This window comes from Oncorhynchus clarkii, chromosome 25, assembly GCF_045791955.1.
Source record: "Oncorhynchus clarkii lewisi isolate Uvic-CL-2024 chromosome 25, UVic_Ocla_1.0, whole genome shotgun sequence".
NCBI lineage: Eukaryota > Metazoa > Chordata > Actinopteri > Salmoniformes > Salmonidae > Oncorhynchus > Oncorhynchus clarkii.
Genome location: NC_092171.1, coordinates 19,274,068 through 19,296,717, shown reverse-complemented (window position 1 = coordinate 19,296,717; position 22,650 = coordinate 19,274,068). Strand labels below are relative to the sequence as shown.

General features: G+C 44.0%; 1 protein-coding gene across 1 annotated transcript in view; it reads left to right on the top strand.

The window, feature by feature from the left end:
- LOC139384042 (latent-transforming growth factor beta-binding protein 2-like) overlaps positions 1–22,650 on the top strand; it is a 146,276-nt gene that overhangs the window by 31,565 nt on the left and 92,061 nt on the right. The window lies entirely within an intron of this gene.

Below are 22,650 nucleotides of genomic sequence, written 5' to 3'. Positions count from 1 at the left end.
AGACACTGAATATGGAATACTGGACTTACAGAAGTTTCAGTATTTGATCAGATGCATGCATTCTGGATCTGTAACACACTAAATAGTGGGGTGACAGTAAAATATTATTGGTTTCCAATCCAAGAGTACAGTAGGCCTTTGAAGTGTAATCAAAACTGATTTTCTGGCGCTAGACCACTGACATCTGATATTTTTGTAATATAATCGCTGAGTTCAGAAGAGGATTTAAACCTCCGATGCCATTTCTTTTGATCTATGATGGCAGTCTGACATGTGGGCATGGCAGCCCTGCGGCTTTATGAAATGTTTTTGGCCCAGTGTCATGGCACACTGATATACATCTTCATTTGAACATGGAATTCGTTTCACAGTCAAACTTGGACTCAAGTGTAGATTCTGCTGTTTATTCGGGGGGGGGGGGGGGGGGGGGGGGGGGGGGGGGGGGTTATGCCTCTAAGCTCCTCATTTCTACAGTAAGAAGATAAAAGTCTAATTTCGCATCTATTCAAAATCAGCCTTAGTCTTACAGGAGCAGGCAGAGGAAGGAGAAAGGCACTGTACTGTACACACCACCGTGAGTTGAACTACTACAACAGTCACCTGGACAGTGTGAGAAGCAAGTGCAATGATACGCTTTATGATGTGTATGTACGACATACGGCGTGTGCAAAACAGAAGTTCTTTATCCTGGTATGCACTATGATGTGTGTTTGTCATTGGGTCGAATCATAGCAGATGAGCGGGTCCATATGTTAAATGTTTCATGCTTCATTCTTAATTCTCTGTAGAGCCAGAGCTAAACAACCTAGCATGACTTTCCTTCTTTTCCATTAAAAGAGCTGCTCCATATGAACTCCACAGGGGGTTAAGAAGCCATGGTCGAAGAACATGAAGTTCAACATGAACTTCACGTGAAGTTCAACAAGTGTGAAGGAAAACAACGTCTGATTTGCCACATAGGATTGCCACAGTAACGCTTGCCATTTGCTGTGAAGATAGAAACCAGATTTGAATGAATAATGTATTTTCTTTGGGGTTGTGTAACATTATAAAAATGTCAATTTGTTAATTGGACTAGACTAACAATGACTACCGATGCACATATCGTGACAACTGGTCCGACTAGGTCATCTCACTAAACATTCAGCTATTCTCCAAAGACCATTAATCAGACCAGAGAATGGCATCAGACTTTTGGCTTCGACAGCATTCTATTTGTCTCGCAATCATTCTGGAAATGATACTTGTGCATTTCTGCTAAAAAATGATTGTATTTTTTTCTCCACTGTTTGCTTAAGTACGTTGTTAAGCTTGGAGGTCACTGCCAAATCTTCTGATTATGGTCGTGTTATGGTTTGAACCGTATTTCCGACTGAGGGTGTTGAAAGGTGATGCTTGTTTGTGTCTATGACTGTGCAGGCCGATTTTTTTGTTATGTATGGGAAAAGTTTATCTTGTCAAATGCTTCTCTGCCTTGGATGAGAGCCCAATGGTTTTCTAATCCTCCTGCAGTTGTATTAAGTGCCATCATTTGTTTGAGCACTGAGGTCACCCTTTGTTTTCAGCCAAAGTGTCATCTGGGTAATATCGTTCTCTGAAATCTCTGCAGTGTATTCGATTACAGTTGACATTTATGGTCCAGTACGATCTAATTGCGAGAACCGAGAGTGCCTTTTGCAGTTATGTCACATTGTATTTCTGTTGGTGTTATGGAATTACACTGGCAAAACCACTCCGATGCATGTAGTAGCTTGAAGTAACCCAAGTCAATGTGTTGGCAGATGTTTTCCCGAAAACAGTTTTTAAATTCTTTTCCCTTGCATTGTTTCTTAGTCACGATAAATCTTTAGTTTGTAATCAATACAAGGCATGTGTCTGAAGTGCACAGTTGCTATGCTTATGGTTGCTTTGATATTGACTTAGTGGACATATTTGCAACCTGAGTCACAGGTCTGGGACAAATAAGAGAGCAAAGCTGCATATTTGACATTACAAGAGGCAGACACCATTACTGAGTCACACACAACCTGGCGATGAGCAGCTTGATCTCGCGTGTCTCTAATGGAGCTGACTAACACATCGCAGCAGGTGTTGTTCATCTGAAGATGAGCCATTTCCTACTCCACAACACAAGCCTGGCCAGAGCCTGTCCAACCATTCAAATGAACGCTTGTGGATGAGTTGGCAAACACAGACGTTTAGAAAAAATGGGGTTGTGAAGCCAGAAACAGGCCCAAACTATGAGAAGTATAGAAAACAGTGAGTGTGTGGACATTTGGAAAAGATTATTCACATAACCCAGTCAGAGAGTGGCAGGCTCACGTGTCTGTATTTTCAGGCTACTAGAATACTTCTTCTCAGAAGATGTTTGTGTAATGTACTGTATGTGTGGGTCCAGTTCTAGTGAGCACCATTCTCAATTCAGGCCCTGTTGTAAACCAGAGGTGGAACAAGTTCACCCCTGGAGCAGTAGTGGACCCAGGTCTTTGTCTCAGATATCAGGTTTTGGTTGTGCTGTGGCCAGAGGCGCGGGAGCAATGTGAGGTCAGTGAGAGAGTGCAGAGTGGTGCCAAGCCCAAATTAACGGGTGAGGAGAGCTGCCTCGGCACAGATTAGAACATCCTGCTGTTTTTACCCCTGTCCTCTTCTCCGGCCGGGGAGAAAGGGCCACTCTCAACAACAACCGCCGCAGACCCCTGCCCCTGCCTCCGCTGCCTCTACTCTCCTGCCTCCAGCCTGTCCAGGCCTTTCCTGTTCTCCCTAAGAGGGAAGGTGTGAGGTATGTCTCCGTCTGGGAAACAGGTTTGGGTCGTTACGCCAGTAGCACCTTGTTACTGACTTTACCTCTATTACCTGTTGGGTCGCGCCAAGAAAACAGGCATTATGCAGCAGCTCCAAGCAGAGCTGGGCTTAAGATGGGCCAAGTTGGCCGGCAATGATAAGGGCATGAGGGGTCGTCTGGCTGGCCAACGTGGAGCGGTCTGGGAGTCCAGACAGCCTGCTCTCCCGACCTGACAGTTAACCTCCCGCGGTAATGAAATCACCCTGTGTGCACTGTGTCCGCAGCAGATGGGAAATGAATACTGTCTGCTGTATTTTGTGAAGTGGTTTGTCAACACTTGGGAATATCGGGACGGTCTGTAAGACATGGACGGTCTGTAGACATGGACAGTCTGTAAGACATGGACGGTCTGTAAGACATGGACGGTCTGTAAGACATGGACGGTCTGTAAGACATGGATGGTCTGTAAGACATGGACGGTCTGTAAGACATGGACGGTCTGTAAGACATTCCAGTAAAACAGGTGTAGACTTTTGCTGTGTTTAACTCAGTTTACAGTAGGCCTGTGCAGAGTACTCTGAGGTCAAACACAGACCGTTTAGATTATTCATCAAACAGTAAAGAAAGTGTGTTCACAATTTTTGTAGCTAAAATCATAAATCGAGATCATGCAAACTTACTGTGTCCACCTTGACCATACTCCCACTCTAGTCCCCTACTCTCCCACTGTCCTCCCCTACACTTCCACTGTCCTACCCTACACTCCCACTGTCCTCCCCTACACGTCCACTGACCTCCCCTACACTCCCACTGTCCTCCCCCACTGTCCTCCCCTACACGTCCACTGTCCTCCCCTACACTCCCACTGTCCTCCCCTACACTCCCACTGTCCTCCCCTACACTCCCACTGTCCTCCCCTACACTCCCACTGTCCTCCCCTATACTCCCACTGTCCTCCCCTACACTTCCACTGTCCTACCGTACACTCCCACGACCCTACACTCCCACTGTCCTCCCCTACACTTCCACTGTCCTACCCTACACTCCCACTGTCCTCCCCTACACGTCCACTGTCCTCCCCTACACTCCCACTGTCCTCCCCCACTGTCCTCCCCTACACGTCCACTGTCCTCCCCCACACTCACACTGTCCTCCCCTACACTTCCACTGTCAGACCCTGCACTCCCACTGTCCTCCCCTACACCTCCACTGTCCTCCCCTACACTCCCACCGTCCTCCCCCACTGTCCTCCCCTACACGTCCACTGTCCTCCCCTACACTCCCACTGTCCTCCCCTACACTCCCACTGTCCTCCCCTACACTCCCACTGTCCTCCCCTACACTCCCACTGTCCTCCCCTACACTCCCACTGTCCTCCCCTACTCTCCAACTCTCCCACCCTACTCCCCTACACTCCCACCTACTCCCCTTTATTCCGACCCTTCACCTATAGTGAACTGTGTGGACCTCCCAGGGTCTGGCCAGGTCTAACGGCAGGCTAGAGATTGCCAGGTCTCTGCGCCACACTTCAGAATGAGTACATCCTTACGTGGCTGCCAAATAAATAATCCATTCTCCCCCCATGCCGTCCCTCGTCCGCCCCGTTCGTCACCCCTGCAGTGGGATTCGACAGAGGTTCAGCGTAACACAGGCTTTCCTGTGGGGGGCTTTGCTCAGCTTAAGTAGTGAAACGTCCTTCCCTGCCAGCATGATATCCTGGTGGTCACAGCCAGTCTGTCAGCCCGTTTTATGAGGGTCAGGGCCAGCCTTGAACCACTCCAGTCCGAATGGGTGGATCGGTGATACAGCTGGATCAGTGATACAGTACGGCATGGAGGACACAGTCACTGCCTCCCCTGGGTTCTTCCTCTCTCCCGTCCCTCTCTCCTTCTCTGACATCAGGTCTCCACAGGAAACGGGGCCAGGCCAGGGGCAGGGCAGAGCAGGATGTGCAGTCATCTTTCCAAAGGTGATTTCTCTCTGTGCTCCATGGTTACATAATCAAACATGGAGAGAGGAGGAACCTGGATTGTACTGTAGGACTCTGCACAGCAACAACTTCCCATCTAATGGTCTCTACACTTGTGCTAGCTTATCTGGACTAATATAAATGGTTATGCTAACTGCAGGTTGCATTGTTGGAGCATGTACTGTATTGCTTTCTCAGCCAAAGCTTCATGATAATTTACTCCACAAACACAATGGTGACCTTGCTGTGAGGCCATGCAAAGCTGTTTCACTTAAAGATCCCGAACAGTCAAAATCATGTTTTTCATGAACTTGGATGATATTTGTATGGAACCAGATCAAAGTACAATTGATTATACTTGTCCCCTCCCCCATGACAATACACTTGGATTCAGGAGGTCGGGATTAACGCAGGATTATTAAGGTCTTTTTGTGACAGCACAAAAAGCCTCTCATTTTGACTGCAGCACGGCAGCAAATATAATAAGAGGTTTCCCCTATTCATCTAAGGCAAAGATACTTCTAGGTTTCAGCTTTCATCTGTGTCTGGCGTTAGCTAGTAACTGTCTAGCTAGGTCTTCAGCATGGAGCAAAAGGGTTGGCCATTACATCAAGACACATGCCAAACGGGAGGTTCATGCAAACTTCTTCACATCATTGACAGTCATGATATATGGACATTGTCTGGCATTCAATATATATATTTATTGAAATGTACCCAGACCTCACCCTGTAAAGTTTCAACTGAAATTCTCCAAGATGAACCAGCTAGCTAGCTTGATAAACAGTACTGGATTTTAAAAATACAAACATATACATACGAACAACAACTTACAAACATCAACTACATCTCCTCTGCCCAGACCCAAATTCCCACACCTCCATCCCTAGTGCTTGCATTGTTTGCCACATGTCCTTAAATTGTACCAATTAGATTTTCTTGGTCGCCCATGCTATTTCAATATTTCAATAATAAATCATTTGATTTTCCCATTGTGTTAATGATGGCGGATTAATTGATTTCCAAGTTTTTAATACACTTTTTTTCCAAGATGAGTGATGAGAAGATAATCATCCATGTAACTGCTCTCGTCTGTTGAATGAAGAGTGGACCAAGACGCAGCGTGGAAATGGTTCATGATTTTAATAATCAAAAAACACTTAAACAAAATAACAAACGTGAAAAAAAAAGCTCATAGTTCTCTCAGGCACAGACACTAAACAGAAAACAAGATCCCACAAAACCCAAAAGGAATATGACAACTTATATGTGATCCCCAATCACACCAAAAACAAAGAAATAGAAAACATAGACTTTCCCACCTGAGTCACACACTGACCTAACCAAACATAGAGAATAAAAAGGATCTCTAAGGTCAGGGCCTGACAATCCAGCCCAACGGGTCTCACTACACTCGCATATGCCATGTCCCCCCCAAAGGTGTGGACTCCGGCCGCAAACCTGAACCTATAGGGGAGGGTCCGGGTGGGCATCTACTCACGGTCGGGGCTCCGGTGCGGGGCTCCCCCCACTTCGGTGGCGCCTCTGGTGCAAGGATCGTCACCGGGGCCTCCGGACCATAGATCGTTGCTGCAGGCTGCGGACCGGGAACCGTCACTGCAGGCTCCGGACCGGGGACCGTCGCTGGAGGCTCCGGCCCGGGGAACGTCGCAGGAGGCTCCGGACCGGGGATCTTCGCTGGAGGCTTTGTGCCACGGATCAACGCTGGAGGCTTCGTGCCACGGATCATCGCTGGAGGCTTCGTGCCATGGATCATCACTGGAGGCTTCGTGCCATGGATCATCACTGGAGGCTTTGGGCCATGGATCATCACTGGAGGCTTCGTACGTGGAGCCGGAACAGGTCTCACCGGACTGAGGAGACGTACTGGAAGCCTGGTACGTGGAGCTGCCACTACACGTCCTGGCTGGATAACCACTTTAGCTCGGTGAGTGTGGAGAGCTGGCACAGGACGCACTGGGCTATGAAGGCTCACTGGAGGCATAGTGCGTAGAGCCGGATATACTGGGCCGTGGAGGTGCAGTGGAGATCTGGAGCGAAGAGCTGGCACAACGCGTCCTGGCTGAATACCCCCTGTAGCACGGCAAGTGCGGGGAGCTGGAACAGGCCACACTGGGTTGTGCTGGCGAACTGGGGATACCGTGCGTAGAACTGGCGCAGGATATCCTGGGCCGAAGAGACGCACCGGAGACCAGGAGTGCTGAGCCAGCACAATCCGTCCTGGCTGAATGCCCACTCTAGCACGGCAACTGAGGGGAGCTGGAACAGAGCGCACTGGGCTGTGAATGCGCACTGGAGACACTGTGCGCATCCCCGCAGACACCGTGCGCATCCCCGCATCCCCGCATCTCCCCGTGTGCCACCCCCCCCCACCCAATTTTTTTGGAACTGTCTCTCGGGCTTCCGTCGTTGTCTTAACTCCTCGTATCGTCGCCGTTCCTCACTCGCTGCCTCCGCCTGCTTCCATGGCAGGGTCTTGTCCTGTCCCCTGCCATTACCTCCTCCCAGGTCCAGGATGTCATCCACTCACTTTTCTCCCAGGCCCAGGATCCCTGCTCCTCCTGGCCACGCTGCTTGGTCCTTTGCTGGTGGGATCTTCTGTAGCGGCTCTCGTTTGTTGAATGAAGAGTGGACCAAGACGCAGCGTGGAAAGTGTTCATGATTTTAATATTCAAAAAACACTCAAACAAAAGAACAAACGTGAACTTCCAATTTAGTCCCAAATAAATAATGAAACATGTTCAATTTGGTTTAAATAATGCAAAAATAAAGTGTTGGAGAAGAAAGTAAAAGTGCAATATGTGCCATGTAAAAAAGCTAATGTTTAAGTTCCTTGCTCAGAACATGAGAACATATGAAAGCTGGTGGTTCCTTTTAACATGAGTCTTCAATATTTTGGAATTAATGCTTATGAGCCTGCTGCTGCCTACCACCGCTCAGTCAGACTGCTCTATCAAATCATAGACTTAATTATAATATAATAACACAGAGAAAAACGAGCCTTAGGTCATTAATATTGTCAAATCCAGAAACTATCATTTCGAAAACAAAACGTTTATTCTTTCAGTGAAATACGGAACCGTTCCATATTTTATCTAACGGGTGGCATCCCTAAGTCTAAATATTGCTGTTACATTGCACAACCTTTAATGTTATGTCATAATTATGTACAATTTTGGCAAATTAATTACGGTCTTTGTTAGTAAGAAATGGTCTTCACACAGTTCGCAATAAGTCAGGCGGCCCAAACTGCTGCATATACCCTGACTCTGCTTGCACAGAACACAAGAGATGTGACACAATTTCCCTGTTAAGATTGATTGTTTTTTATTACATAAGTTTAATTCTAGCTAGCACCTTACCTTGGCTCCTTGCTGTACTCGCATAACAGGTAGTCAGCCTGCCACGCAGTCTCCTCGTGGAGTGCAATGTAATCGGCCATAATCGGTGTCCAAAAATGCTGATTACCGATTGTTATGAAAACTTGAAATCGTCCCTAATTAATCAGCCATTACGATTAATCGGTCAACCTCTAATCTCATACAACGCTGTGTACTACTCCCTTCACAGAACAGTGCAAACTGTCTCTAACCAGAATAGAAAGAGGAGTGGCAGGCCCCGGTGCACAACTGAGCAAGAGGACAAGGACATTAGTTAGAGTGCCTAGTTTGAGAAACAGCCTCACAAGTCCTGGCAACTGGCATCTTCATTAAAGTAACCGCAAAACACCAGTCTCAATGTCAACAGTGAAGAGGTGACTCTGGGATGCTGGCCTTCTGGGCATGTGTCCTTTAGTAGTGGATTCTTTGCAGCAATTTTACCATGAAGGCCTGATTCACGCAGTCTCCTCTGAACAGTTGATGTTGAGATGTGTTTGTTACTTGAACTCTGTGAAGCATTTATTTGGGCTGCAATCTGAGGAGCAGTTAACGCTAATGAACGTATCCTCTGCAGCAGAGGTAACTCTGGGTCTTCCATTCCTGTGGCGGTCCTCAAGTTTCATCAAGGCGCTTGATGGTTTTTGCGACTGCACTTGTAGAAACTTTCAAAGTTCTTGACATTTTACGTGACCTTCATGTCTTAAAGTAATGATGGACTGTCGTTTCTCTTTGCTTATTTGAGCTGTTCTTGACTTGGTCTTTTACCAAATAGGATTATCTTCTGTATACCAACCCTACCTTGTCACAACACAACTGATTGGCTCAAACACATTAAGATGGAAAGAAATTCCACAAATTTGCTTTTAACAAGGGAAACTTGTTAATTAAAATGCATTCCAGGTAACTACCTCATGAAGCTGATTGAGAGAATGCTAAGAGTGTGCAAAGCTGTCATCAAGTTAAAGGGTGGCTACTTTGAAGAATCTCAAATTCCCATTCATTTCTGCTGATCCTCTCAAGCTCTGTCAGGTTGGATGGGGAGCGTCGCTGCACAGCTATTTTCAGGTCTCACCAGAGGTGTTATATCAGGCTCTGGCTGGGCCACTCAAGGACATTCAGAGACTTGTCCCTAAGCCATTGTCTTGGCTGTGTGATCAGGGTTGGTGTCCTGTTGGAAGGTGAACCTTCACCCCAGTCTGAGGTCCTGAGCACTCTGGAGCAGGTTCTCATCAAAGATCTCTCTGTACTGTGCTCTGTTCATCTGTCCCTTGCTCCCAGTTCCTGTCGCTGAAAAACATCCCCACAGCATGATGCTGCCACCCCCATGCTTCACTGTAGGGATGATATTGGCTAGGTGATGACTGGTGCCTAGTTTCCTCCAGACGTAACGATTGGCATTCAGGCCAAAGAGTTCAATATTAGTTTCATCATGGTCTGAGAGTCTTTTAGGTGACTTTTGGCAAACTCCAAGCAGGCTATCATGTGCCTTTTACTGAGGAGTGGTTTCCGTCTGGTCACTCTACCATAAAGGCCTGATTAGTGGAGTGCTGTAGAGATGGTTGTCCTTCTGGAAGGCTCTCCCATCTCCACAAAGGAACTTTGGAGCTCTGTCAGAGTGACCATTGGGTTCTTGGTCACCTTCCTGACCATGGCCCTTCTCTCCCGATTGCTCGGTTTGGCCGGGTGGCCAGCTCTAGGAAGAGTGTTGCTGGTTCCAAACTTCTTCCATTTAAGATTGATGGAGGCCGCTGTGTTTTTGGGGACCTTCAATGTACTTTTTTAGAAACCTTCCCCAGTTCTGTGCCTTGACACAATCTTGTCTTGGATCCCTACGGACAATTCCTTCGACCTCATGGCTTGGTTTTTGCACTGACATGCACTGCTAACTGTGGGACCTTATATAGACAGGTGTGTACCTTTCCAAATCATGTCCAATCAATTGAATTTACCACAGGTGGACCACATTCAAGTTGTAGAAACAGCTCAAGGATGATCAACGGAAACAGGTATTTGCAAACATTTCTAAAAATTTGTTTTCACTTTTTCATTATGGGGTATTATGTGTAGCTTGATGAGGATTTTTTTTTTTTTTTTAATGTAATACATTTTAGAGTAAGGCTGTAAAGTAACAAAATGTGGAAAAATGAATGGGTCTGAATACTTCCCGAATGCACTGTATTGTTATAGTGTTGTTAACCATGAAGTTGTTAATGTTGTTAGCTTTATCTTTTGAAAATAGACATGCAAAAAGAGTCTGGGGATGAGCATGTGAATCTTCAATATGTACCCATTGTTCCTCTTTAGGGCATTTAACTATATGCCTGTAGTAAAAGCCTTGGGTGGCGAGTTGATACAATTCCAAGTCTAAAGGTTAAAACCACGCTTAGCCTTAGAAAGATTTAAAGCATTCCTATTTATTCTATTAATTTTATTAGCCCATATAAAGTCTGTTATGACTGAGAATACCAAATGTCTTCGGTGGGGTAATTGTTATTGCCGAAAATGAATACAAAACAATTGGGAGACTTGCCATTCCAAAGAGGTTTATTCTCTCTGTAGGATTTATGGGAAGATATTTCAATTAAATTAGATCTGCTTTCATATTGTTGATTAATGGATTAAAGTTATCTTTATATATTTGTTGTTTGTTGACACTTATTGTGTGTTTTATATTTTTTTGTGGTCCACTTAAATGATTGCTGTAGATTGATTGTATTCTTTTTTGCAATTATCAAGATTTTTTAATGTAAAATTTTATATCCTGAATTTTTTGAGTATTCTGAAAATATTTTTAGGAAAGGGGGCATTGAATTTTCAATATTGATCAGGTATATCTGGAGATCATCTGCAAATAAATTTAGTTTATATTAATGTTTACCAGTACCTGTTACGTTTGGGTCCTGTCTAATTCTTTCTGCAAGCGGTTCTAGTGCCAGTGCAAACAGGATGGGAGAGAGGAGACATCCCTGTCTTGTGCCCTTTTCTAAAGCAATTTCATCAGATAATGTCATTTTTTGTATGTTTTTGCTTTAGGACATGTAAAGATTTTTTTAAATTAAATGTATTATTTCAGTTGGAAAGTTAGTTAAAAGCTTCCAAAGTTTTGAATAGAAAAGGCCATTCAAGATGGCTTAAAATAATTTTTGGCATCAACAGCCATTATTAATAAATCTATATCTTGTTTTCTTGCGTATTGTGTTAAATTGAAACATGTCCTTGTATTTGTTTGTGTCTATTGTTAATAAACCCTGTTTGATTGTTTCATACGTATCAAGTCTGCTTATAAGTGTGTTATTATACTGAACAAAAATATAAACGTAACTTGTAAAGAGTTGGTCCCATGTTCCGTGAGCTGAAATAAAAGATCCCAGAAATGTTCCATACGCACAAAAATATAATTTTTCTCAAATGTTTGTTTACATCCCTGTTAGTGAGCATTTCTCCTTTGTTAAGATAATCCATCCACCTGACAGTTGTGGCACATCAAAAAGCTGATTAAACAGTATGAACATTACACAGGTGCACCTTGTGTCGGGGATAATAAAAGTCCACTCTAAAATGTGCAGTTTTGTCACAGATGTCTCAAATTTTGAGGGAGCTTGCAACTGGCATGCTGACTGCAGGAATGTCCACCATCATAAAATGGCCTTCTTGGTCCTTGTGCTGGGATATAAGAGAAAATGGTATATTCTTATTTATCAGGATGCTTACACCTCTGCTGTTATGACAGTAGGTGGGAGCATAGGCCTCTCCAATCCAGCTACTCTTTAAATGTTCAATTCTCTTTTTTATGTAACTCTTACAAGAATCTGCTGAGAACCATATGTTTTTTCCTCGTCATGGAGCCTGTACACATTCCATGTGATAAGTTGGATTTTGTTCATCTTTACTTGTAAAGAATCAAAGTTAACCTTATCTGTTCTCCCTATCATTGAAGAACCAAGTAAAACATTTTGACAGGAATTATCCCTGTATGATGCATTTCTGTATTTTGAAGGTTACATATCTTGAAATCTTGATTACTGACAAGCAAAACATTTTGGGACTATGTCAACAATGAACTAATGAAACAAATACCAAATAAAATGTTTGAGGTGGAGTTTTCCTTTAAGGCAGCTCAATTTACTCAGCCATATCATGTAAGGTATTGGACCGATGTTGAGGGCAAGGCAACCAGCCATGTGCACGGAGCAAAATGACCCTTAAGTGAATGATGGTGATATATTTATCTTACAGTAGGCAGTGACTGGTTTCCTCATATCGGCCCACACTTGTTGTCTGGTGACTAATAGGCCTAGTGGTTACGGGGCTTATTGACTCTAGGCTTTACATTGAACCACACAGTAACTTCTCAGAGGAAACTGTGGTCAGTGAGGGAGTTCTTCGTGTTAATCATTGAACAGTCATCCCTTTTAGCCTAACCCCAGATATATTCACTGCTGGAAGCTACTGTCACCATACCCTAGTAGGTGTTCACGGAAGCTGCCAGAAGTATTATTGTTGTTCTGTAATATACTGTAGTAGTTGTAATAGAATTAGGAGCAGTGTGAGGCATAGTAATAGCAGTAGCTGTGGTGGGAGGCCTAGTGATGGTAATAGTAGCAATTGTGGTGGAATGGTAACTTTAATGTTGAAAGTAAGGGAAGACATTTTTCCTCACAGTTTCTCATAACACAGAAGGGGAAAAATTCAAAATAGCAAATATCCTACTAACTTTAGGTCCCTAATACTCTTGACACTTTCAAGCCTGCATGCTCTTTATGCTAAGTGGTTATGGTAAGACGTTCTGACTGGGAAAGTTATCCTGCCACCTGGTAGTCTGCTATCATAATCAGAGAGGAAGTACCAAGAGTCATCCCCTTGTCCTCAGATTCTACAGCTAAAAGAGTATGCCTTGAGTTGGGGGAATAGAGGGCTATGGGGGGGGGGCTCGGACTCGGAGTGTTAATTCCCATATGTCATAACAGTTTTACCTTTACCCGTTTCTGTTCTTTCTAATCTCTGAAAGGATAGGAACTAGGATAGGGACTGTAGCATGGGGATCCCTGATCTATTTCACTAGTGTGGGTGTGAATGAACATGAATGAGTTCTGAGCAGGCTCAGTGTTCAGTGTACTGGAGGGACAGGTTTGTCTTTGTGCTGATGCTACAAACTTGACCTCTGGCTCGACCCTGGTCCCTGATGATCACTTTCACTTGTGATGTGAATGGGTAAGGGCTTTCCGGAGCACTGGTGACATCCTCTGCAATGGTTTAGGAGTGTCCAGGCAATTGTGTTTCTCTGCTAACGCTGGATTATAGAACATCAACATGGCAAAGAGTGCAGACTCAGCTCTGGAGGCTACCTTGGACTCATGTGAACCCTCGTGGGGCTTGGGATGGGATGGGAAGGGGCGGGATGGTTGGGGGATTGGGTAAAAACCAGCTGCCATGTTTAAAGTAACTGTCCAGGGAGAAACTCACTTTTAAAAAGTATTTGAACTCATACCCAAATAATGTTGTTGACTCGTCCCATACTCATATTTGTGGGAAAAGCTTAAATTGGAGAAGAAAACGCTTATCTCAAACAGACCGTTTGATGTCATCTTCCTGAGGAAGTTGAGCTGGCCATTCAGCTTTCTACTCCCTTTAATATTTTTAATGACCAGTGTACTCCCACACCATTCTGTTGTTGGGGTACACCCACACCTTTCCAACACAGAAAAGCTGCCTTTAACATACTTGAACTATTTCACTCATATTGTAATTAATTATAGATTTTTTTTCAATAGAAATCTAGAAACATACATATTTAATGGAAGTGTTGTATTTCAGTCAAAGTTGACATTTTACATGAAATTTAGGGAAACGGAAGAAAACGGGAAACAGGAAATGTGAATGTTTTGGGGATATTTTCATGGTAATTATTGTGCCATGTACTAACAGTGGTGGGGATACAATGCTATATTGTATTTTCAACTATTTTACAAGGTTAGAAAACTCAACGTTTTTCACACAAAGAAAGTAGCATTTTGACAAGATAGTGATATTGGCAGAGTAAGACTAGGGATCAGAGTTTGTTCCCCTGTTGCAAAGATAAGGACAACAAAGTCCCATGAGTGGTTGACTTTCTTCTCAGGCCACAGGGTCTTAGAAAGCTTGGCAGCGCAGGAAAGATAGATCTTTCTCTCTCCGTCCGTCAAGCTCTCCAGGGCCTTGTCAGACACATACTTAATGCCACAGTTCCCGGCCTGGCGGACTGCAGGTTCCAAGCCAAATCCATCACATCAACCAGCAGGCCTTTGTGATGCAGCTGTCATTCGCAGAGACAACAACATTTCTGGGGAACTAAGTGTCCCTTCCACACTGGTCAGGCTGAGTTCCCGTGATGAGGCTTGGTGTTGAAAACATGAATTACCAGTATGGCTGTGCATGGGACCAGTTTTATTTAACCAGGTAAGTTCACTGAGAACGCATTCTCATTTACAGCAAAGACTTGGGGAATAGTTACAGGGATGAATGAGCCAATTGGAAGCTGGGGATGATTAAGTGATCATGATGGTATAGTATAAAAGCCAGATTGGGAATTTAGCCAGGACACCAGGGTTAACAACCCTACTCTTACAATAAGTGTCATGGGATCTTTTAGTGACCACAGAGAGTCAAGACACCCATTTAACATCCCATCCAAAAGACAGCATCTTACCCAGGGCAATGTCCCCAATCATTGCCCTGGGGAATTGGGATATTTGTTTAGACCATAGGAAAGGGTGCCTCCTACTGGCCTTGCAACACCACTTCCAGCAGCATCTGTTCTCCCATCCAGGGACTGACCATGACCAAGACCAACCCTGCTTAGCTTCAGAAACAAACCAGCAGTGGGATTTAGGGTGGTATGCTGCTGGCCCAGTTAATGCAGGCAGAGGTCAGAGAGCTTGATCGCTGAGGTTTGAGGCAGCGGAGTTCAACTTACAGTTCAAAACATCCAACAATGTCAGCCTCTGGTCCTTGGTGAGCACTAGCTAACTTATCCTACGCAATAGGTGATTACATAGATATTTGACATGTCTGGGCCCCCCACAAAAAAATATAATTTATCGCAGTTTCTTGTTTCCAGACATCGGAAAACGACCTTTGCTGGCTTTTCTTTTGCTGTTTTAGGTCGTTCTCAGTAAATAAATGTTTCGTATTGCTTTTCAATTAACTTCCTTGTGCTCTATCAAAATCCCCCTTTTAAGTATGAAAACCTATTTCAGAGCTAAACTATGTTTTTATGTTATTAGGACTTGGCTTCACAGAACACCTCTTCCTGCTTAGCTGTCTCGCTATAATTTGGGAAATGAATGATCAGAGCGACTGTAATATGCTGGAGAGGTTTGAATGGCCTCTCAGTTTCAAATGTCTGCAGGCCTTTTGGGCATCTTCCCTGAACCACACAAACCACAGGCATCTCCTCCCCTCGCGTCCAGACCCAGCTCACTAGCCTGCCTCTCACAGCCTAACACTCCTTACTCTCTCCAAGAACCGAGGTGGAAATTGACGGGCTGGCAAGGGTCTCACATAATATGGCCCCCCAGGGGGGACAAAACAACAGTTTATTTCACAACTTTTTGGCCGGAAATATAGTAGACAGAAATATAGTGATTCACTTGCACATAGAGCATCTGTGGACCTCGTTGGAATCAAGTTTAGAAAAAGTATATTCTGATGCAAATCATGAGGGGGAAAATGAAGAAACTGGTTTCAGTTCTATGTGGTTAGCACCTAAATCAAACCCATTAGAGTACCTTGTGGAGAGGAAAGTGGACTGTGCTGTGCTCGCTCTCCTCTGGAAGGCACAGTTTGTCCTCTGATATAAGCCTTGTCCCCTGGGGCACATAAAGGCTGAGGTAGGAGTTGGCATGGAGCTACTTCAATGCAGCTCAGGGATTTAATCTAACTCTTTTCTAATTCATTGTGTCCAGGCCATGGCTGCTCCTAACTGAATTCCTGGAAGGCTAGACAGGAGGAACATGATTTAATCCAGCCTCTACGTCTGGTGCGATTCACTCTGTGACGCACCCAGATTTTCATGAGGGGAAAATAATCTGCCAGGAGCCACAATTAGCCAAGCCATAATGACTAGAGATGCTATCAAACACAATAGGCCAATCTGGGTTTTAATTGTTCACTGATGTTTGGCCCTGTTCAACTGTGTAACGAGAAGACCCTGAACTCTGCCCTGTTACACTGTATATCCGATAACCTGGTGTTTCTCTCTTATGAGATGGGACAAACAACAGCACTAATACTGCTTGCATGTACTCCAGAGAAAATTCCTCAGAGTTGCATCTAGTTTCAGGAGACAGGGTTAGTTAGGGTTTCATCAAAAACATAGGAAAAACTTACAAAGACGTGTTGTAAGATTTGGTATTTGAATTGTAGTCATCCTAGGTTTGAGCATGCGTGTGAATTACAGGGGGTAGAGGAAGGTTTTTGCTCTGATGTGCAGCCATGGTGGATGTTCAGCAGCATTGTTCAGGCTGTTTCCAACATGGAGGTCAGTGGTACAACTTCTATCTACATAGCTATGTGTCATTTATTTCAACAGTTTGTTGGTGCTTTTTAATGTGGTGCCGATCTCCAGCCAGGAGAGGGAGAAACTCCAATAAAACTCTCAGTTAGCTTCCTCAACTGCTCTATTGCTGGTCCCATAAAAAAGTGTTTTGGATAATGTCGTAATGAGAGCTCACTTGAGAACGCTCCCGCGTCCCCCGTGTCCTCGCTCCTGATTGAATCCACATGTATCTGGTAAAATATTACTACATGGTAAATTGATAATGAGGACATTGTCTCCTTACATCCCGTTATGTAAGAGCGAGGCAGATGTCAATAAAGATGAATTGCTAACGCCTGTCTTCAAAGGAACAACTGATAAGGTTTTATGTCATTTTTGGAAGAAGATGTCATGTTTGGTTGACATACAGAGAAGCTGCGGTGGAGGAGCAACAGCTCAGTGCCAGTTCTGAAAACAGGCCAATTGCTTTTTCTCTCCAAGCCTTCAGTTCACATCACAACCCAGCCATTCTGTAGGGCCCGGCTTACACGACTGACCACCACAGATTAAACTTTCACAGAGGCTATAATTATAGGTCAGGCTTTGATGTGACAGAGACTTCTGAGTTATTTTAAGTTTTCCAATGAACACCAACGCTTCCGCCACTCACTGAATTGTTCATGTTGCCATGAGGAATAAGCAACAACAATATGAAATAAGCCCAGTGCTGTCAGGGTATTATATTTATTATAGCCTGTTCAGTGTCAAGCTTTGAGGTCTTATTGAAAGGAGCACAGAGAGACTTCAATGCACCCGCTGCATATGGGCTCTAGAAATAAAGCCAGGGAAATGGGATCTGCCTCTGGAGCTGCATTTGACCACTGTGGTGGCAGCTGTGCTGCTATTCTGTGTGAGTAATGAAGGATTCATGCTTTCACAAGTCCCAGCCACCTCTCTTCTCACTGCTTCTCAATCCACCCAACTGAATCTACATTGAATTTCCAGACAAATAAGAGGCATGTATCAGTTTTCTTAGAACACATGGATCGATGGAGATGGGATAGAATTAGACCAAACCTGATCGAATCAAATCTAAGGTAAACTTCCATCATGAAAAAATAACATTGTTTCTGAAAATGCCAAGTTTGAATTCCTGTGTGCTGATCAAACCTTGTGAAAGCTTATCTGATATGAAATCCTATTTTGAAGGAGAGGTTCAGAGGATTGCATTCTGCAGAAAGATGATAGCATCTTGATGGACAGTCTGGAAAGGTTCCTCTGTGTTATAGTTTGGTTGGTTCGTTCCAGGAACATTATGGTCATTCATTACACAACAGTGTTTCAAATACTAAAACATTGACTTAGTCGAGCATCGTGTTAGGTACTTGAATGACAACGCCAGGGCCCTGTTTCAAGTTGTACACTGCACTCTATGAGGACACGCTATGCTGTCCATGTTACAGTCTGTGAATGCTCTCTACACTTCACCTGAAGTACCATCTGTTGAAACTTGAGAACCATTTAACAATGTAGACAGGCTCTGTAATGCCCATTCTAAAGTGCTTCATTGTTTCAGAGATATTCTGTTGTTGAAAAACTCTGTTGGCCAGATGCTCTAGAATTATATCACATGTGTTCTCTGTCCAAATGCCTTTCCCTTTATTGCTGCTTTGGAATGTGTGGAGATACATGTAAAAGCATAATGTTTATGTAGTTTGACTGTGTCTAAAACATTTCTTGTTGCAACACAGTATCTACTATGTGTTTAAAAAGATTACAGTAAAGACCTTCTTAGTTCACTGTTCAAGTGCATTCTCACCATACATTCAATTATGGTATTCAATTATTGCATCTGAGCTCCTAGAGTGTGCAGCTCTCCTTCTCTTCTTCACGTGTTCTACTCCGCTAGCCAGCACCTCGCCTAACAAGGTGTGCGTTCCTTTGGCCTCCACGTTCTCACAATACACTCATAAATCGTCTCTACTTTGATTGCCAAAAAAAGGGCGTTTTCATTGACTGAGTACTACAGTGTTCTCACTGTTGACAATATGTGCAATTCAATAACAATTGACCAATTTGCCAGGTTTCTGTTGTTCCTCCAAATTAGTCTGATGATCTACATATTCAATCTTCAGCAGTGAAGTGAAGTTCTCTCTCTTCTATTTTCTCCTAATGAGATGAACAAACTTGGATTTCCACTAGATCTTTAATGACTATCATTTACTTTCCTATTTGCCAACTAGACTTCAAATTGCTGCTAATTGCGAGCGACCATTATGCAACAAGAGCATTTTTGACTAGGGTCACTTTTGGAAAGAGGTTCAAAGTTAGCCATTAAGCATTCTGTGTAAATAAAGAGAAAAGTAATCACTGGGTTATTTTCCCCTTAATAGTGTGAGCTATTGTTCTGGTGATGTGTTGTAGCATTATAGATTGGCCCTGGGGGCATGTCACTCTTCTTTCTAGGGGTCATGTTCCATGCGAGGCTAAATATAAGGGCTGTACAAAGGAGGCAGTGTGGCTGAGTGTTGGCCTCTGTGCGCTGAGCTGTGTGCTGTGGTGGTGAGACCCAGACCCAGACTGGGACGGCCATGCCAGACACTTCTTTCTGCCTGCTGTCAGACAAGCTTGTTTAGACAGTCGATGCAAAGCCAAATGGCTTTTTCCAAAATCCAGACAGTCTTCATATCAGTATATTTTCTGCGTTAAGCTGCCTGCCACAAGCCAGAGCCAGGCCATTAGATGTGGGTTCTGAGTATGGTATTTTCAAACAAATCTAGATGAAAAATTATTATTGCCAGGGCAAAACAGTTGTGTGGAACTGAGTCTCTCAAAGCGCTGAGAGAGCTGTATAAATCTTTTTTATATATACACCCTGTGCTTCTTTCCAGGCCACCTGGCACTCCAAGTCCAACGAAACAATATTCTGCTATTGAAATGCATTAGTCTCTAACTGACTAACTTCTGATATAGTGTGGATTAGCAGTGATGAAACAGAATTGTGGAAGATGCTACAGTACTCCCTGTATCATACTGAACTATGGATACATTTTGCATGTTTTCCAGGTTGACAGTGTGCAGTAGGCCTGTGATGATTAAGGGGTTAGTTTGAGATGGGGAGCTGAGTCAGGGTGGAAGGTGGTGGTGGGTGGAGGTGGGTGGTGGTGGAGTGGGTCTGGGAGCATCAGAGGATCAGGTGCTGTCTAGCTGGCTGCAGTTTCGAGAGGGCACCACTAGCAGAAACAACAGATTGAGAAATATTAGGCTGATAGGAAGTGATCTGTTTTGAGAGACCCCCTAGTATCTGGCTGTTCCTGGCAGCATATCAAAGCCACCTTGCAGAATGTCACAACGGAAGCATCAGTTACTATACCCCCCTCTTCAAAGAATGCCTACCATTTTGCTTTGCAATATTATGTCATTGAGAGCTATTAACAACACGATTTACGAGATTACCCGCGTTACCCCTCTAGACTGTTCTTGGTTCTGTCCTCTGTTTTGATTGGGCAGTACTATCAGCAGGGATGACCCCTAATTGGCCCCTAAGCCCTCTCTTATTATTGTCAAAGGACACGTCAGGAGCAGCCAATCACATTGTCTGTCACTTTTTATTAGACGTGTTATACCTGTGTCGTAATGCTGAAATGGGTTTGAAGATACAGCATATAACAACCCCTTGCCAAAATAATTGTAGGCATTTAGTGTAATGCTTTGGAAGGGGTACAATATGTGTGTTTCTATCAAGCAGGACTAGAATGTTACAGTGATTAGTGATTTCCCAGACGTGATAACTTCTAATTCTCTCCCACATAAGTGGAATGATGAACGAAAGCAGTCACTGCCAAGCCGTGCTTCTGGCTCGGAACGATTCCCTGCTAATCATCCCAGGGCTTTCACCAGGTATTTGAGCATAGATTGTCTTGTGTGTTTAAGGTCCTCTGAGATCCGCCAGAGTTTTGATTTACACTGATAATGCTGTAATGTAGAAGCAGGCCTTGCTGGGAATGGGTTAAGACAGTTCGGACCAGGCCTTGTCGCCCTCCGGATCTCACAACCTGCAGTGTACTGTAACTGAAGGGTGAAAGCATAGGGTAAACTTAGGTAAAGCCAGAATTGGAGTGTATTTTCATTTGTTATGACAACGACGTATGTGACTATACAACCTTACATCACATATCACACGCATGCAAACACACGTTCCTTTAGTATGGCCCTGAAAGTTTTGTCATTTAATTTGCTGAGTGATAAGTGTAATTATTTGGTTTCACATGATAACTCCCATCATCAAGTACTCAAGTGTTTAGGGTCTAATGAGGGTTGGGGACAGTTCAGTTGGTAATTCGTTGTTAGTTGTTCAGTCGGGTGTTAGTCGTGGAGCCCTATTTACAGCTCTCTAAGAGCCACCAGCCAGGCTCATATTATGAGCCTGATCCATAGATTTCAGGAACACTTGTCTGTGTGTGAGTGGCGACATCAGACACAAGCGTGTGTTTCTATATTGGACTGTGGAAGGCAAGTGCAAATTCAATAAATGTGTTTCCACTAATTCAATCATTTCTCATTGCTGTCTTTGTTCCTCATCATCATGACGATAATGTGGCCCTCCCTCCCTTTCGTGGCAGATACTGATTTAATTAAAATGTCATAGTATATTATTCGATACTGATTTTTTACGTCTTCCATTGAAGCATGTTTCACGTAATCTTGGCAGAGGGCTCCTCAAATAGCTTTTCATTCACCCATAACATGGTGGGCCGGGAATCCTCCCAACTCCTTGAAGTAGTAATGATGACATCAAACGTACAGAATGAGCTGCCCCCTCCACCCCCTGATCCAAATGCTGTGAGGAAATAGTTTGCGATTGGGAGCGAAACATCTGGTCTGGCCCAGGAAGTGAAGTGAGGCAGGATGGGTGCTGGCCAGGTGTAACACACTCAGGAACGGGGAAAAAAACATAATGGCCTGGACTGGGCTGGCCACAGCACCGCCATGCACCTCTCCTCTGATTGATGACTGATACAAGCACATCTTGTTTCCCCATTGTCATTTCCTACAGAGAGGGTCTCTAGTAGTGTCAGGAACTACTGGGTCAACAGCTGTCAGCTAGGTGCATGTGGTCTTTCTGAAGGACCAATATCAAATGTTGTTTGTTTCTATTTCTCCTTTTCACTAAGTGTCTTGTTACGCTGGCAGCAGGAATGTGGTTTGCATGCTGAGTCTTGAGCTGTTCAGAACACCTGAGGCGCTGTGTGTGTTTTAAGATAGTTCCGATGGAGTCAGAGGATCAGGTTTTAAAAATAGGTGTTATTTGAAGTGGATCTAATGATTTATGTACAAAATTTACAAATACAGGAAAGTTATGAAACATGGTTGACAACAATAATGAACTTGAAAAACAAACTGACTTGGCCAATAGTTAAATAATCTCGACTCGATGACTTTGGCAAAATACCCTCAAACACAGGGCTAATCGCTGATAACCTCATCTGAGTATGGCAGAAAGTAACAGCATGTTACCTAGACAAGCAGCTCAAAGAGGGTTTTCCATCCTCTCTGGCTCTCCAAGAATGAGGAGCATAGGTATCCTAAAATGACCTACCCTCAACTGACATAAACCATTCACACTTTAAATTGCTGAGAATTCTCAATTCCACGATACAATGAAGTTGTATTAGCATAAACATGAGCGTTAATGATAAACAATGAAAACACCCCGAAAAGGGAGAAACAGATTATTGGTAGGTGTGCATCCTGTAGCTAAAGCTAACCTTGGCTGGCTGGTGTGCACTCACATAGGAAGCTACTCAAGACAGTTCACACAGCGATGGTAAGTAGCAAGTTGGCTAATCCAAACAAAATAAATACAATGCTAAGCATTTCCAAATAAATGGTAAAGGTAATTTGACTCTCTGGTGTTTGTTCAGTCAATATATCAAGCACAATGTTTGATGGGACTAGCGATAGCATATTCCTAGTTAATTTC